Raw genomic sequence first — 15,376 nt, 5'->3', positions numbered from 1 at the left:
ACTAATCACCATATTATCAGTTGAACACAAACCAGTGAAATCAGAATAGCTGGATTTAAACCGCATTAGCTCATCTGATTTGAAACAGTTTGTGAATTACAGCTTACAATTTGTACGATACTAGTAGCAAGTCAGATGGACCACACCACGGGCTTACTCTCAATTCACTCAATAATCAAACTGAAAGTAAATATGAATTTGGATAGCAGGGTAAGTGATAAGATTATGGTCTACACAAATATCCCAAGGTATAATCTATCTGTTCATGACTACTTTATAAAGACAAAACAAAAAGGAGAGAGACTCTCAAACTGGCATTACACACACCAATATTTATTCATGCAACTTAAGAGTACTCAAATGGGAAGCATTAAATAACAGTTACTGAGCAGCATGAAGCAAACCAACATTCTGCTTACTAAATTTCTTTGCTTGGCTACCTAGGAATAATTTTATTAGCTGCAAGCAGCTAAGCAACTGACCATTTTAAAAGCCTAGTTTTATCTATTTCTTTAAAAAAAAAAGCTGAAAGCAACTCCTGAATGAGAATCATTTAATACTTGGTTATCCTGACCCTCCTCTATTCAGTAGTTTATTACAACTCCAATAAAAAGCACTTAAAATACCAACTTGCCACCTACCCATTTATGATGGATCCAATTCTAGGGATAGAAGAGGGGCAGGGAGGAGAGGCCGGCAGCTTTGCTACCTTTAGCCTTCTGCACTGACTCCCACACTATTCTAGCATCCCCCCCAACCCTCTTCAGGGGCTACCAAACCCCGAGTGTCCTATTCCACAAGGAGAACTCCGGTTAAGAAACTCTGGATTCAACCCATTATGTAGATACAGATGGTAATGCAGTAGCACCAAATTATGGAGGCGGCTGGACCCTTGGATGACAGACAGGGCTTCCATACACCCTGCCCTGGCTTGTGTCCCAGAGATGTCACTGTGCTGCTGCTAACACAGCAAACACAACATGGGAGGCAGCAATTACAAGTTCACAGTCTCTGTGTGAGTGTTCCTGCACCATTTACCGGGAAGTGCTTTCCTTTACAGAAATAGAAGCATTACAACTAAAAAGAATCACATGATGTGGGCATGAAAGGACAGAATGAGACAATGCCCCTCACTGGCAGCTCACAGAAGTTGTGACTTTGCAAACTGAAAGAAAAAGGTTCTTCCCAGTGAGTGGTTAGTGTCTGCAGGACTAGGATCTGTAAGACCATGGTTCAAATCCCCACTCAGCCATGAAGTTCACTGGATGCTACTGTCCTATTCATGCCTAAACATACCGTATTTTTTGCTCTATAAGACTCACTTTTCCCCTCCTAAAAAGTAAGGGAAAATGTGTGTGCGTCTTATGGAGCGAATGCAGGCTGCGCAGCTATCCCAGAAGCCAGAACAGCAAGAGGGATTGCTGCTTTCACTGTGCAGCGATCCCTCTTGCTGTTCTGGCTTCTGAGATTCAGAATATTTTTTTTCTTGTTTTCCTCCTCTAAAAACTAGGTGCGTCTTGTGGTCTGGTGCGTCTCATAGAGCGAAAAATACGGTAAGCCCCACTGTGCTCTTGTGCACAACCTGGTTTGCTCTGGCTGGTTACAACCCTCCAAATAACACAAATTGCAAAGAGAACTGATTAAATTATCTATGCAAAGCTATTCGCAAATTTATAAAAACAGGTTTTGGCAAACTACCCACTCTAATTAAGTAAGAGAGAATTGGTTTTTAGTTTTCCTAGAATGAAACTGCAGTCATATTTCTCCTAGCCTACTTTTTCACTTGATTTTTTATTTTAAAAGAACTTGTCTTTTGTGCACAGCCTTTATTCCATCTTCAGCTAAATCCCCCATCTTGTCTTCAATTGTGTTGTAATAGTGCTTCAGGCAGATGTCCGCAAGCCTTGCGAGTCCAGGGGGAGTTCCCGCCGGGCTCGCAAGGCTTGCGGATAGCAGCCTGTTCTGGGGGCTGGGGTCGGGGGAAGCTCGGCGGCTGGGGGGGGGGGATAAATTTTTATAGGGCGAAAAATACGGTACTGTCGTGGAGACTGAAAGCTAGGTTTCATATGCCATTTGGCTCCTAGCTTTTATATCTCAGTTTCTAACACTTGCAACAATATAACACTAGAACTCCTGGGCATCCACAGACATTAGAACAATTGGCTAAATCCTATGGGACTAAAAAGCCAGTGGCTATCTTTTATAGATACTTGTTATCAGTGCTATTTTTATGGAAAAAGAGGTGCAGGAACTCACCATGAACAGCTCCCTCTTTCTCTTAGAATGGCACTTGCACCCACCATAGAGGTGCCAGAACTGAGTTCCGGCGAGTTCTCCCTGAAAAAAAGCCCTGCTTGGTATCAACAATTCAATTTGATATGCAGACTCGGAGAAACAAATGAAATAAAGAATTGGAGGCTTCTATATGGGTGAATGTTATAGTTTCAGTAGCAAAGTTGTAAATTGATTTTAAATTGTATCTTATACAACAGAAAAGATTTAGAATTTATTGGATTTCATAACATTTGTACAGAAAGGAACTAAGACAACATGCTGTTAGAGATGAAATAAGGATAATGCTTCTTTGAAACATATGCAACATCTAATCCAGGCTTCCTGAAACTCAGCCCTCCAGATGTTTTGAGATTACAATTCCCATCATCCCTGACCACTGGTCCTCCTACCTAGGGATCATGGAAGTTGTAGGCCAAAAACATCTGGAGGGCCGAGTTTGAGGAAGCCTGATCTAATCCTTATGAAGTTTGCGTAGAAAGTACTATATTGTATAAATATAGTATACTATCACAGGATAATAATATTCTAAAGTATTTACCTACTATATGGAATTTGACAACTTGTCAATGTAAATGGATTCTCTGCACCCTCACCATGGCTAAAAGACTGATATTGATCCAAATCTATGGCCCTCATTAATCAATGGAGAGAAGATATATGACAACTCTTGAAAAGGAAGGGGAGAATAGACTTGTGCTCGAATCCTATTTGCGAGTTTCCCTGCAAGCATCTATCTGGCTGGCTACTGTGAGACCAAGCAGCTGACCCATTCCAGCAGGCTCTTCTTATGGACTTAGTGCCTTTCCCACTCTACAGCGAAACACAACACCAACTGGCCAATGTAACTGGATTGGAGTATCATTATCCTGGACGCTAATTCCAGTCAAATTTTATGACTACCACTACTTATGTAGCCATGCACAAGATACTAACTTTAAAAATTAAAAAAGCAACAACAGCCCAATGAGGGCGGAGAACACTTAGTAGCCACAGAATGCTGCCTGTTGGGAGGGGAAGAAGAGCTGGGTGGAATAGAATGGCTGGGTCAGATTGATAACCCATAATCAACAGCATTGGTACACCTATAATCAACAGCTTAAACTATGCTCATGATCAATGGTTTTCATTAGGGCTGCACAATATCTGTTTTTCAACATCGCTATATATTCCCAGCTAAACACAGTGATGTACTGATATATCACAATGTCCGAAATAAGGATAGAGCTATGCAGAGGCTAGCAGTAGGGCTGGGAGATGTCTGGTTTTCAACTTCATGATAGAAGCCAGCTAACAACGTGATATACTGATATATCATGTCTGAAATAAGGATGGAGTCAGGTAGAGGCATTGGCTGGCTTCAAATTTTTCCCCACATCATGAATACTGCATTCTCTCTCTCACACACACACACACACTGATTCAGAATATATTTCCAGGTCAAAAATTATGAAACCAATATCATAATATACCAGTGTGAAAGCAATGATTCTTCAACATTAACTTTGTTGGACTGGTCATGTTGTTCAGAATCCTATGTCCCCACTGTGGAAGGATGTGTGAAGGTCCAGTGTGACTGTCTGGAGGCAGTTGGAGGATGGATGGCGGCTAACAGATTGAGGTTGAATCCTGACAAGACATGAGTACTCTTTGTGGGGGGACAGGGGACAGGGAGGACTCCCTGATCCTAAATGGGGTAACTGTGCCCCTGAAGGACCAGGTGCGCAGCCTGGGAGTCATTTTGGACTCACAGCTGTCCATGGAGGTGCAGGTCAATTCTGTATCCAGGGCAGCTGTCTACCAGCTCCTTCTGGTATGCAGGCTGAGAATCTAGCTGTCCGTGGACTGTCTCGCCAGAGTGGTGCATGCTCTGGTTATCTCCCGCTTGGACTACTGCAATGCACTCTACATGGGGCTACCTTTGAAGGTGACCTGGAAACTACAACTAATCCAGAATGCAGCAGCTAGACTGGTGACTGGGAGTGGCTGCCGAGACCACATAACAAGGGTCCTGAAAGACCTACATTGGCTCCCAGTAAGTTTCTGTTCACAATTGGAAGTGGTGGTGTTGACCTTTAAAGCCCTAAAAGGCCTCAGCCCAGTATACCTGAAGGAGCATCTCCACCTCCATCGTTCTGCCCAGACACTGAGGTCCAGCTCCGAGGGCCTTCTGGCGGGTCCATCACTGTAAGATGTGAGCTTACAGGGAACCGTGCAGAGGGCCTTCTCGGTAGTGGTGCCTGCCCTGTGGAACACCCTCCCTTCAGATGTCAAGAAAATAAACAACAATCTGACTTTCAGAAAATATCTGAAGGCAGCCCTGTTTAGGGAAGTTTTTAATGTTTGATGTTTTACTGTATTTTTAATATTTTGTTGGAAGCTGCCCAGAGTGGCTGGAAAAACCCAACCAGATGGGCGGGGTATAAACAAACAAACAAATTATTATTATTAATGACTCACTGTTAAACCCGTGTTTATGGAAGACAATCTTACTTGGCTACGAGTGATTGCCAAAGAAGAAAATGATAGACTTCAAACCGGTTTTGAACAATATGACACCCAGCCCTAGTTTTCATTTCTGGTAAGTTGCAACCTCCATATTGATCATTTAGCACTGGTTCCGTCAGCTTTGCAACTTTAGAGCGGTTTCAGCTTCTGCGCATGCGCGAGCAGCAAACCCAGAAGTAACCCGTTCCAGTACTTCTGGGTTTGCCACGGACGTTCGCTGGAATGGACGCTAGACAGTGTGGATGTTCGCAGAGGTATTACAGTATTCAGTAGCACCAGGAAGGTAACTGTGTTCAGTGCTGTAGGCCTAAGCCTGTGGACCTCCCTCCCAACAGAGGGAGGCACACTCCTTGTTTAACTTCCAGTGGATGACAAAGACTTCCTTTTTCCAGTAGGCATTTTAGGGTAGCAGTCAGGTTTCTGCTTGATTTTTGGTGTTTTCTTTGTCTTATCCTCCATATGTTTTATTTTAATGTACTCTACTTAGAAATGCTATCTTTTAAGCAGTATATAGATGCTTTAAATAAAGGGTCATCTAGTCCAATTCCTTGCAATAAAAGAATAAGAGCATTTGTAGCCAGCCATCAGAACAAGGTGGAAATGTCTTATTTCTGCAAAATACAAAATCTTGTTGCCTTTGCTAGATATTTAAAAAACAAGAAACACAATGACATTAAGCATAACATAGGTAGAGACACCTTTCTGAGACAAAAGTAAGCCTCTTGGATCTTGTAAAAGCTGGTTTCCCTTAAAAGGCCTTGTAACTTTGGGGAGTTAGCCTAAACCAAAACAAATGTCACACACAGCTCAGGGTCCTTCTTGGTCCTGGAGGTATCCATGCATGCTAGTTAATATCTTTTGTTACACAGCTTCTATTTTATGTAACAGAGAGCTTGCTATTCTAATTAAAGTGTTACAAAAATTGTCTTCTTGACTGGGTAACCAGTCACTCTCTCTTACAACGTTAAAATTTCAGCCTGATGTGGAAATTCAGTGGTGTGGAAAAAGAACTGTTGATTTGAATTTTATAATTAATTCAGCCCATTAGGCATACTGTCATAAAGTGAAGTTCAAAATTCAAATTAGCAAGCCAACTAAGAGTAACAGAAGAGTGATTATCAGATTTTCAGTTAACAAATCAGTAAACCACCACCACCCTCTATTTTGTTTTTTAAAAGCTATAAATACAGAGTTAGAACCCCCCCCCCCCGTATTTCACGTGTAGGTAGACAGATAATTTTTGCTGTGTTTCTTAGTATTTGTTTACAAGTTTTAGCAAAATATAAAGCAGAATTAATATTTCTACTATTAGTTCAACAGAACACAGAGCTCAGAGCTCATATAGTTAGAATGGAAGCTGGAAGAACAGGCAGAAATTTTCTCAATATGAAAGATGATGTAAAAACAGTGCCCCAAATTGTTCACAGATCAGAATAACCAATAGGTTTCTGATTCTGAATACCACAAGTGTGCAATGACACTTCACCAAAGGCTAGGTGAGAGATAAGACATTACCAATTAAATGCCACAGTTAAACACTTACTGGATACAGATATAGGAAGGAAGAGCTCTCCTGAAGAAACCCTCTAGTAAATTCCATGAACGTATATTAAACCTATCACAGAAATACATGTAACCTGCATTTCAGAGGAGTGATTATATAATACTATCATAACCAAGATATACCCGCATTCAATGCTGTTGTTTTAAAAATGTTAAGCTACGTGGACTTCCGGGTTGGCGCCATCGCCGAATGGCGGACTCCCTCCGAGCTCCGGAGGGAGTCTGCTCGGCAGGGGTTGGGTCCCGCCGCGCCGGCGACGCGGGGACCCTCAAAAGCCATGGGCGCGGAAGCCCATGGACCTGGTGACTCGGCGGGCACCATTTGCGCCACCCCGACCCGCGAAGGAGCCTTTTTAAAGGCTACGGAGTGGGGGACGGGGGTGGTGTGGTGCTATGAGTCTTCTGCTTCCCCTGCCGAGCGAAGCCGCATGCCATTCAACGGAGAGCGCTGACTTCTTCTATTGAAAATTTGGACTAAAAATAATAACCCATGAGTAATTTGGAAATCGGACCTAAAAGGGATTTTTTTTTTTTTGGAATTCGGAACGAGCGGGGGAGGTGCAAAAAGGAAGTCCGTCTCCCCCCTGTTGTAGATGATTTAAAGCAAGGATCTGACAACTAAGGTCGAGAGAAGAGTCCATTTTTTTATGGATAAAAGTTATTAATTTCACGATGGGAAATTACAAGTAACTGTGCTGGAGGAGAAGAGTGGATTGTGAGAGCTAAAGTTCAACCCCCTGGGAACCGGGAGTGATCCGTGAGAGAGCCTGGTGAAGAGATATAGAGAGTTTGACAGCTGTCAAAGTAGCTGTCAAAGTTGGAGAATAAAAAGAGAACTTTGTTATTATGACTTTGCTGGTTAGATTCGTTACAATTTGGACATAAATTGTTGAAAACAAGGGATTACAAATTAGCTTGACTTTTGGGTGTGATCTGGAAGGAAACTAAGTTACCATAATCCCTCTAGAGGGGGTTTCGGGACATTGCAAGAATGGTTGTAAGTGGAAAAATACTCATGGAATTGAACAGGACTTTTTATCTCCTGGGAAAGCTGCAAAAACGAAACATTATTTTGTCTACAGAGGTCTCTACACTAAAGGAGACAATAGATATATCTATTGAAGAATGGAAGGGACTTGACGCAAGTTTTTGTTCCTGAATGAATAAAGCCTCTGTAGAGGAACTAGAAGTTTTTGAATTAGAATGTTTTTGCAGCAGAACAGGAAAAGAAACCTGAGGAAAGTGAGGAAAGAGAACAACAAGAATTGGACTAAGCTGGAAGTTGGAGCATCTGGGACATTCAGACTTAAAAGGATTAAGTAACAGAATTCGAGTTTTACTCTTAAATATAGAGGTGTGGATGGAAGAAAAATGGACTTTCTTGAGATAGAGCTTCTCCAAGATTGGGTGTTTGAAACTAAAGACTACCAAAAAGACGGCAAAGTGGAGCTGAGAGAGATTTGGACATGGACGTGGGGTCTCAAGTCTGATAGCAGATAGATTGATGGACATTGGGGATCGAAACCGGGGAAGGGGGGAGGGAGATTTGGAATCCAAAGGGTGTAAAATTATATTCTGAAGTTTTTTTTATTTTTCTATTTCGTTCTGCTGTGTGTACTAAAAAGGGGAATTCGTGGAAGGGAATTGGGGTCGACCTTAGGGGGAAAAAATTATTTTTAAGTTGAAAGACGGTGGAATATAAAGGGAAAGTGGTTATATAAGATGAATTAAATTGAATAATGGGCTAATTATAATAAGTTTAAAATTTGGGGTAAGAACTTGTGGAACTAATCTAATGGAAAAGGAATACAAGAGGGGGAGGGGTGGGGAAGTCCTGGAAAGATGTTAATGAAAGTAAGGCCTTAAATGCAAACGCTTCTTTTTTTTTTCATGTTTTGGATTTTTTGGAAATTTCAATAAATATGATTTAAAAAAAATAAAAAATAAAAATGTTAAGTTACATAGATATTACTCCTATTTAATTTATTTGTATTTCTTTCTACTTCTTTCGTCTTCTGGGATGCTTGAGACCAGCATTAAACATCAGAATATTAACAAGGGAGATGAAGTACAGTACACTCAAAATTGACACACCTTTAACTTGTGCACATTCAGCTTTATGTGCTTGAAGGAATTAAAACAAAAATTAAAGAGGGGGCATCCAAGAAATAAAACCTTGGCATTCCACCCGCCATTGTACCTAATGTGTTTTGACTATATGCGATTTTGGTTTTAGGCACTATCCCTAGCACATGTACATTAGGAAGAATGAACATACACTTCAAACCCTTGTTTAGAAAATACAGAATAAAATATCCTATGTGCTTGATGCCTATGTAAGGCAACTGTGGCTTAGACTGGAATGCAAGACTCCAGAACCAAACTCAATATACAGAAGACAATCAGAATTCAATTTTAGGGTACCCTTCTCTAGGCTTGACTGATATTTCTTTTAAGGGGCACCTGTTATGTGATCTCAGACTCTTGGTTATGGATTCAGAAAGTCATTTAAGACAACTGAGTGCTGTGTGTTTTTCTTTTTCTTGCCCCCAAAGCGGGTGGGGAACAACACTAGAAGCAGAGCAATACTTCTCTGATTTCAGAACTGCATGTACAAGCTCACATGATACTGTGTAGAACAGTATGAATACCAAGGCCATGTATATTAAGCCTAACATGCAATCTAATGCCTTTTAAACACAGCAGGCTATGCAGTTAAGTTAGAGAAGTGGTCATATCTATATTGCTTCCTACTTTCTACAGAAAGGATCACTCTATTATTTATAAGATTTGATGCTTACTACATTTTTTCTCAGCGCAGCCTGCTTTTTTTAAAAAAAAACAAAAGAGAACATATAATTTCACATTTTAAATGCACCAGAAAATTACGGAACATTATTAACTAACAGTGTTCATCCTGGAATAATATAAAGAGGACATTCTTAATTACATTAATGGGGGAGGGGGAGCTAATAGTGTCCTGATAATTGGGAGATTTGCTGCTCAATTGACACCCCACCAATACAGTGGTAACTCAGGTTAATAACTTAATTTGTTCTGGAGGTCCATTCTTAACCTGAAACTGTTCTTAACCTGAGGTACTTTAGCTAATGGGGCCTCCCGCTGCCGCTGCGCCGCCACCACACGATTTCTGTTCTCACCCTGAAGCAAAGTTCTTAACCCAGAGTACTATTTCTGGGTTAGCGGAGTCTGTAACCTGAAGCGTATGTAACCCGAGGTACCACTGTACACTGTTCTGTTCACCAACCAGATTAGGTTCCAGTCTCACCATTCCCCACATTTTCACACTTCATAAAGGTATATGGGCTACCCAGAACAAAAGGAGTATTTGCAAAGGAAGACAGAACACATTTTATGCAAAGGGGGTTCAATGAAGAGTCAGAATCTAAGTGTCTCTGACAATATGCACACTGGTTTGAATTATAGAATTGTAGTTGGGATGGATCCCAAGGACCATCCAGTCAAACCTCCTGCAATGCAATAATCTCCACACGTAGTCCCTGTCCAATTTGAAGCTGAACACAGACTGCCCATTGTCAGTTTGCCTCCGTTATATGCATACAAGTCTACAATCCTGCACACACTTACTAGACAGTAAGTCCTCTGAGACATAATCTCAGGAAACATGCATAATTTTGTGCTGTTAATTTTTGAACCAATTTTAGCATTGGGCTCACACTTGGGGTTTATCAGCTTGTACAAGAGGAGCAGCCTAAGATCGCTTTACCATTCAAGTTGTTTGACATAAAGAGGGGGTTTTGAACAATGACATCGATGGGCGTGCATGTGACTTTTAACTTCAATGAACAAAATTACAAAACTTCCACTAGTATTAATAGAATGACTGATTTAGAAGGCAAATCCCCATTTGTGCGTACTCTATTTGCACACCACCACACATATGTGCAGCGCTGGGATCCCAGAAATGGGGGGGGGCATGCTGGAAAGTCCTCCTGGTTTGCAAGGAGACCCTCTCCAGAGCTTGAAGAGCTCTCTCCTCGTGAGCCACCAGGACTCTCCAGGGTGCTCCCCATTATACATGATTTCACGTACGCATGCAGGGGCCCGGAACAGAAGCCCCACGTAAATGCAGTCTCACTCCTTAGTAAACATGGTTAAGAATGCGCTTAGTCAGGTACCAGCCTATGTAAAAAATCACTTGACTGAAAAAATCCTACAGCAGTTTATCTGCAAACATTATGTGAAACCACAAAATATGTTATAGGTACATAATTTCAGGACTGATTTGGTATTTACAGGAGTTTATGATAGGTAACATTGCTATCTAAATTTGAGGGGCCCCCCTTTGCACATGAGAGTGGCCCAAATGGCCCTGCTACATCACCTCCATTTGCCCTGCAGCCAATTAGTATAGAGCAGGGGCCGGCAAATTTTTTTAGCAGCAGCTGGTCCACTGTCCCTCAGACCTTGTGGTGGGCCAGAGAATAAGCACCGGGAGCTGGAAGAAGAGGCAAGGGGGGCAAGTAGTCCTCCTCCCCAGCCCCAGTGCTTACCTTCCCAGGGGCTGACGCTGCTTCTGCTTCTCGTGAGTAGGCAGAGCGAGCTCATCCACTCCACTCTCTGGCCCACAGGAACACCAGAGCAGTGACAGCGGCGGCAGCGGAGGGAAGATGAGTGGCACGAGAGGGCTGGCTCCAGAGAGGGGCTTCTTAAAATGGCACTCAGCCCAGCTCCCTTCCTCCTCTAGGCAGGGTGGGGAGAATCCAGGAGGGAGGGAGGAGGTGCCACCGCAGTGGAGGGGGGTGGAATGCCACGGGGGGGAAATGGCGCAGCCCGAACGAACAGAATCCCCACGCCGATCCACGGACAGTCTGTGGGCCAGATCCTGAAGGCCCACAGCCTTCAGTCTGTGGGCCAGATCCTGATCCGGCCCACAGCCCTTAGTTTGCCGGCCCCTGGTATAGAGCAACCCCTTTTATTTAAGAAAAGCTCATTTTTTAACAAGTACAGTCAAACCTTGGCTCCCAAACACTTCCGTTTTGGAACGTTTCAGCTCCCAAATGCCGAAAACCCAGAAGTAAATGTTCTGGTTTTCGAACGTTTTTTGGAAGCCAAACGCAGCTTCCGCTTAAGTGCAGGAAGCTCCTGCAACCAATCGGAAGCCGTGCCTAAGTTGTCGAACATTTCATAAGCCAAACTGGCTTCCAGAACGAATTACATTCAAGAACCGAGGTTTGTCTGTATTTACAATAACTGCAGGTGCTGTCTCAGAAGATGGAATATATTTTCTATTAACCATTTATACTGCACCACAGTCAAAGCTTGTGTCTTCTTCAGTGCAATTACTTTATTAAACACACATCCACGTAAATTTGATCAATCTATTACAGCTCATATAATTTATTAAGCAATATTTATTTAAATAGGTAATCAACCCAATTCAGATCCAAGAGAGGTTGAAGAGTTTGGATTTGATATCCCACTTTATCACTACCCGAAGGAGTCTCAAAGCAGCTAACATTCTCCTTTCCCTTCCTCCCCCACAACAAACACTCTGTAGGGTGAGTGGGGCTGAGAGACTTCAGAGAAGTGTGATTGGCCCAAGGTCACCCAGCAGCTGCAGGTGGAGGAGCGGGGAAGCGAACCCGGTTCCCCAGATTACGAGTCCACCGCTCTTAACCACTACACCACACTGGCTCTTGTAAACCAGTAACATATAGTTTTAAATCTGAAACAGATGGAATATCCACCATGCTTCAGAAACAAAAATGGAAATTTTAAAAAAGTAAAATGAAATAAACAAACAAACCAAGAGAGGAGAAGATGCACAAGAACTGGTAAGATCAAAAGGAGTCATGGTAATAGAGCCAGTAGCCTATGCTGCACTGTTACACACAAGAAAGCATTAAAGTACTTCAATATTGGTGTCTTATTTCTTATTTGCACATAGTTTTGTAAAAGAGGAACTCTGAATACAGAAAACATGTGTAGCAGAGCAATGAAAAAAAACCCCTTTCCAGCTACTGTTTTGTGTTCAACTGTTTTGTCTTTTTAAGTCTCCTTCTGAACACATATGCCATGACTCAGCCCCACAGGCCCTAACCTATTTGACAGTGTATTCAGAGAGTATTATTACATCTCACATAAGGGTTCTCCCAATTATTACAATGTGAGCATTTGCAAAATTATGCTAACACTTGATCCACTGTAGAAAAAGGAGCAATTATTTAATTCACAAATAAAAAAGAATAGCTTATAAACAAGTCATCTAACATGCCTCAGAGCAAGTTTTGAGCAAAGCAATACTGTATAGGAATTGATTATAAAGTACCCCAAGAACAAGTGTCTGTAATAAAGAGGTATTTATGAAGAAAAATAGCACACATTTCATTATATATACATGTTTCCCCTGGTGGTTCTACTGAGATACTCTTCCATGAGAATATAATTTATTTACAGTCCACCAACCACAAAGCTACACTTCTACACCCAACTTAAGATGCTGATGAGTCATTTTATGTTCTACTTTTTTTAGGTAAATCACGTCTCTATCACAATACCATTTTGCCAATAAATTTCAAATGCAGTGAACAAGAAGAACATTTTGGAGGTGGCAGTTAATACTACCCCAGTTCATGCTTTTATGCAAGTGACATCCCTAATCAAGCTTGCAATTAGATTTCACTCAATTTGTCTGATCAGGAAATAGTTCCACAATCCCACTAACCTACTTAGGAGTATGCACTTCCTTGTTTTCTCCTGCTGAAGAACAGAATGTCAGGTCTTAGGTTTTCCCAAAATGCACTAGCATTCCCCCCCCCCCCGCCCCACTTAATACAGAAGTGCAAACTAGAGACTGAATGATACTCTTATCATCGCAAGTTACATGCAAATGTTTTACCACAGTAACAAACCATACTAAGTTTGGCTGTTTACAATTTAATTTAATCAGTGTCATTTACATAATTCCCTCACTTATCCATTTTGTCTTTGCACAACCCTGTGATGTAGGTTAGGCTGGGTAAAAAAAAAAAACCCTCCCAAAACCTCATACTTCCCCCCCCCCCATACTACAGAAATCAATGTGCATATAACATGTATACTGGCTAATTTTGTTTCACTATTGAAATACGGCAAATTTCAGGGGTTTGTATGAAAGACTTTAAACGGGAACTCCACTAGGAGCTACGAAAGTGCGGTTTTATTTTTAAAAAAACCATACATAATCCAAAAATAGCACAGTACAGTATAGGTTTCTCCTCACCAGTCTCTCAGCCCGCACTCTTGATTAAGGTGTTTGGCAGATGAGCTTTCAAACATCAATATTCTCTCTCAAAATACAGCTACGTATTAGGACAGTTAGAGCAGGGATTCAATGGAATGAATTATTAGCAAATTTAAGAGGAATTGCGCGTCTGGCAGAGATGCGCTTGCTTCCTTAGGGAAACGAAATCTAAGCAGTCGTGTTTCCTTCCTGTCCACCACAAAGCGACTGCGAAGCGAAGGGAGCGCGCCTAAGGAACGGGCGGGTTTCGAGGGGGAAAGGGATCTCTGGGCGAGGGAGCGAGGCGGAGCGAAGGGGATCCCCAGGCGGGCGCAGCTGAGCCTCGGAGTCCCTGCGGAGAGCCACGGGGACCAACGGGGAGGGGGGTCCCCGAGGGGATCCCCAGGGAGGGCTTTCCGAGGGAGCCACGGCGAGGCGAGGGAGAGGCCGGGCCCCGACGGCGCCCGAGGGAGGCCAAGGCAGCGCCGACCGAAGCCCTTCCGTCATCCGCGAGGACACGGGACCAACGAGCGAGGGAAGCTCCGGGGGCGCCGCCGGGCGACAGCAACGGAGCCCCGGGGAACTCGGGGCGGGCGGAGGGGGCGGGAGGCTCCCGCGAGGCCTCCCTCGGAGGCGCTGCGAGGAGATGCCGGTTCGTGGCCGCCCTCGCGGCCCCCCTGCGCCGCCGGACTCCCGAGGCCAACCCCCGCCCTCCCCTCGGCGAAGCCCGCGCGCGCCGCGGCCTCCCTCGCCCGCCCTCCCTCTCGGCTGCGCCACAGCCCCGGCCAGGCCTGCGCCGCCGCCTCCGGGCCTCTCCTCCCGGCCAGGCCCCCCGCGCCTCCCGCGCCCGGCCGGACTCCCGCCTGGCCTGGGTCCCCCAGGCGACGGGCCCCGCCGACTCACCGGCCCCATGGCGCGCGCCTCGCAGAGTCCGTCAGGCAGGCAGGGCCCGGCGGCCTCGTCTCCACACAGGCCAAGGCAGCCCGCCTCTTCCGCTTCCGGGTCGGGCGCCGCCGAGGAGTCGCGTCACCGGAGCGTCATCTCTGCGTCATGGCCTGCCGGCTCTGCTCCGCCTGCGCGCCCGAGGCCCGGAGGGAGGCCCGGAGGATGCTGGGAGTTGGAGTCCTCAGGGCCAAGACGAAGGTGCAGCTGCGGCGCTTTAGGCTGACCTCGGCCTAAAAATCCTCTTGGTATGCCACCTCTCCACAAGGGAAAGTGCTCCAGGCCTCCAGTCAAGAGCTGCCCCATTGCAGCTACAAGAGAGATGGGCAATAAATAGAACACAAAGTACACAAGACAATTTCCATGTACAGTGGTACCTCGGGGTACAGACACTTCAGGTTACAAACTCCGCTAACCCAGAAATAGTGCTTCAGGTTAAGAACTTTGCTTCAGGATGAGAACAGAAATCATGCAGCGGCAGCACAGCAGCAGCAGGAGGCCCCATTAGCTAAAGTGGTGCTTCAGGTTAAGAACAGTTTCAGGTTAAGAACGGGCCTCCGGAATGAATTAAGTGCTTACCGTAACCTGAGGTACCTGAGGAGGAATTTCAGAAATAGACTGGAAAGAGAAGCTGCTGAATTACAACTTATCACCAAACTTAAAACCATGGAGAAACCTGGCCTGAACAAAGACCTTGGATTCTTATCTCATTATACATGACAAAGCCATTTTTCACCTTTTCACCCCTTGCTTCTCCCTGTAAGACCTATTGCAGTCGTTAAGAGTCTTCAACAGGCTCATCACAGCTATCTGCCAATCACCCAT

The 15,376-nt window shown here is 44.1% G+C and overlaps 1 protein-coding gene across 4 annotated transcripts in view; it reads right to left on the bottom strand.

Annotated features, from left to right (window-relative positions):
* CUL1 (cullin 1) overlaps nt 1-14,700 on the bottom strand; it is a gene marked incomplete at its 3' end in the record, with an annotated part of 46,500 nt that extends 31,800 nt beyond the window's left edge. For 2 of the 4 annotated variants that reach the window (XM_083706292.1, XM_083706295.1), the window contains exon 1: nt 14,513-14,700. Of the gene's footprint in view, nt 1-2,256; nt 2,338-13,609; nt 14,332-14,512 lie in introns of those variants that run through there. The other 2 variants (XM_083706294.1, XM_083706293.1) reach the window with 2 other exon arrangements.
* Nucleotides 14,701-15,376: the final 676 nt, after the last annotated feature.

This window comes from Podarcis gaigeae (genome assembly GCF_964106915.1).
Source record: "Podarcis gaigeae genome assembly, chromosome: 12".
In the NCBI taxonomy this organism is placed as follows: Eukaryota; Metazoa; Chordata; class Lepidosauria; order Squamata; family Lacertidae; genus Podarcis; species Podarcis gaigeae.
Note: the sequence above shows the minus strand (reverse complement) of the source record. Positions and strands in the feature narration are given on the sequence as shown.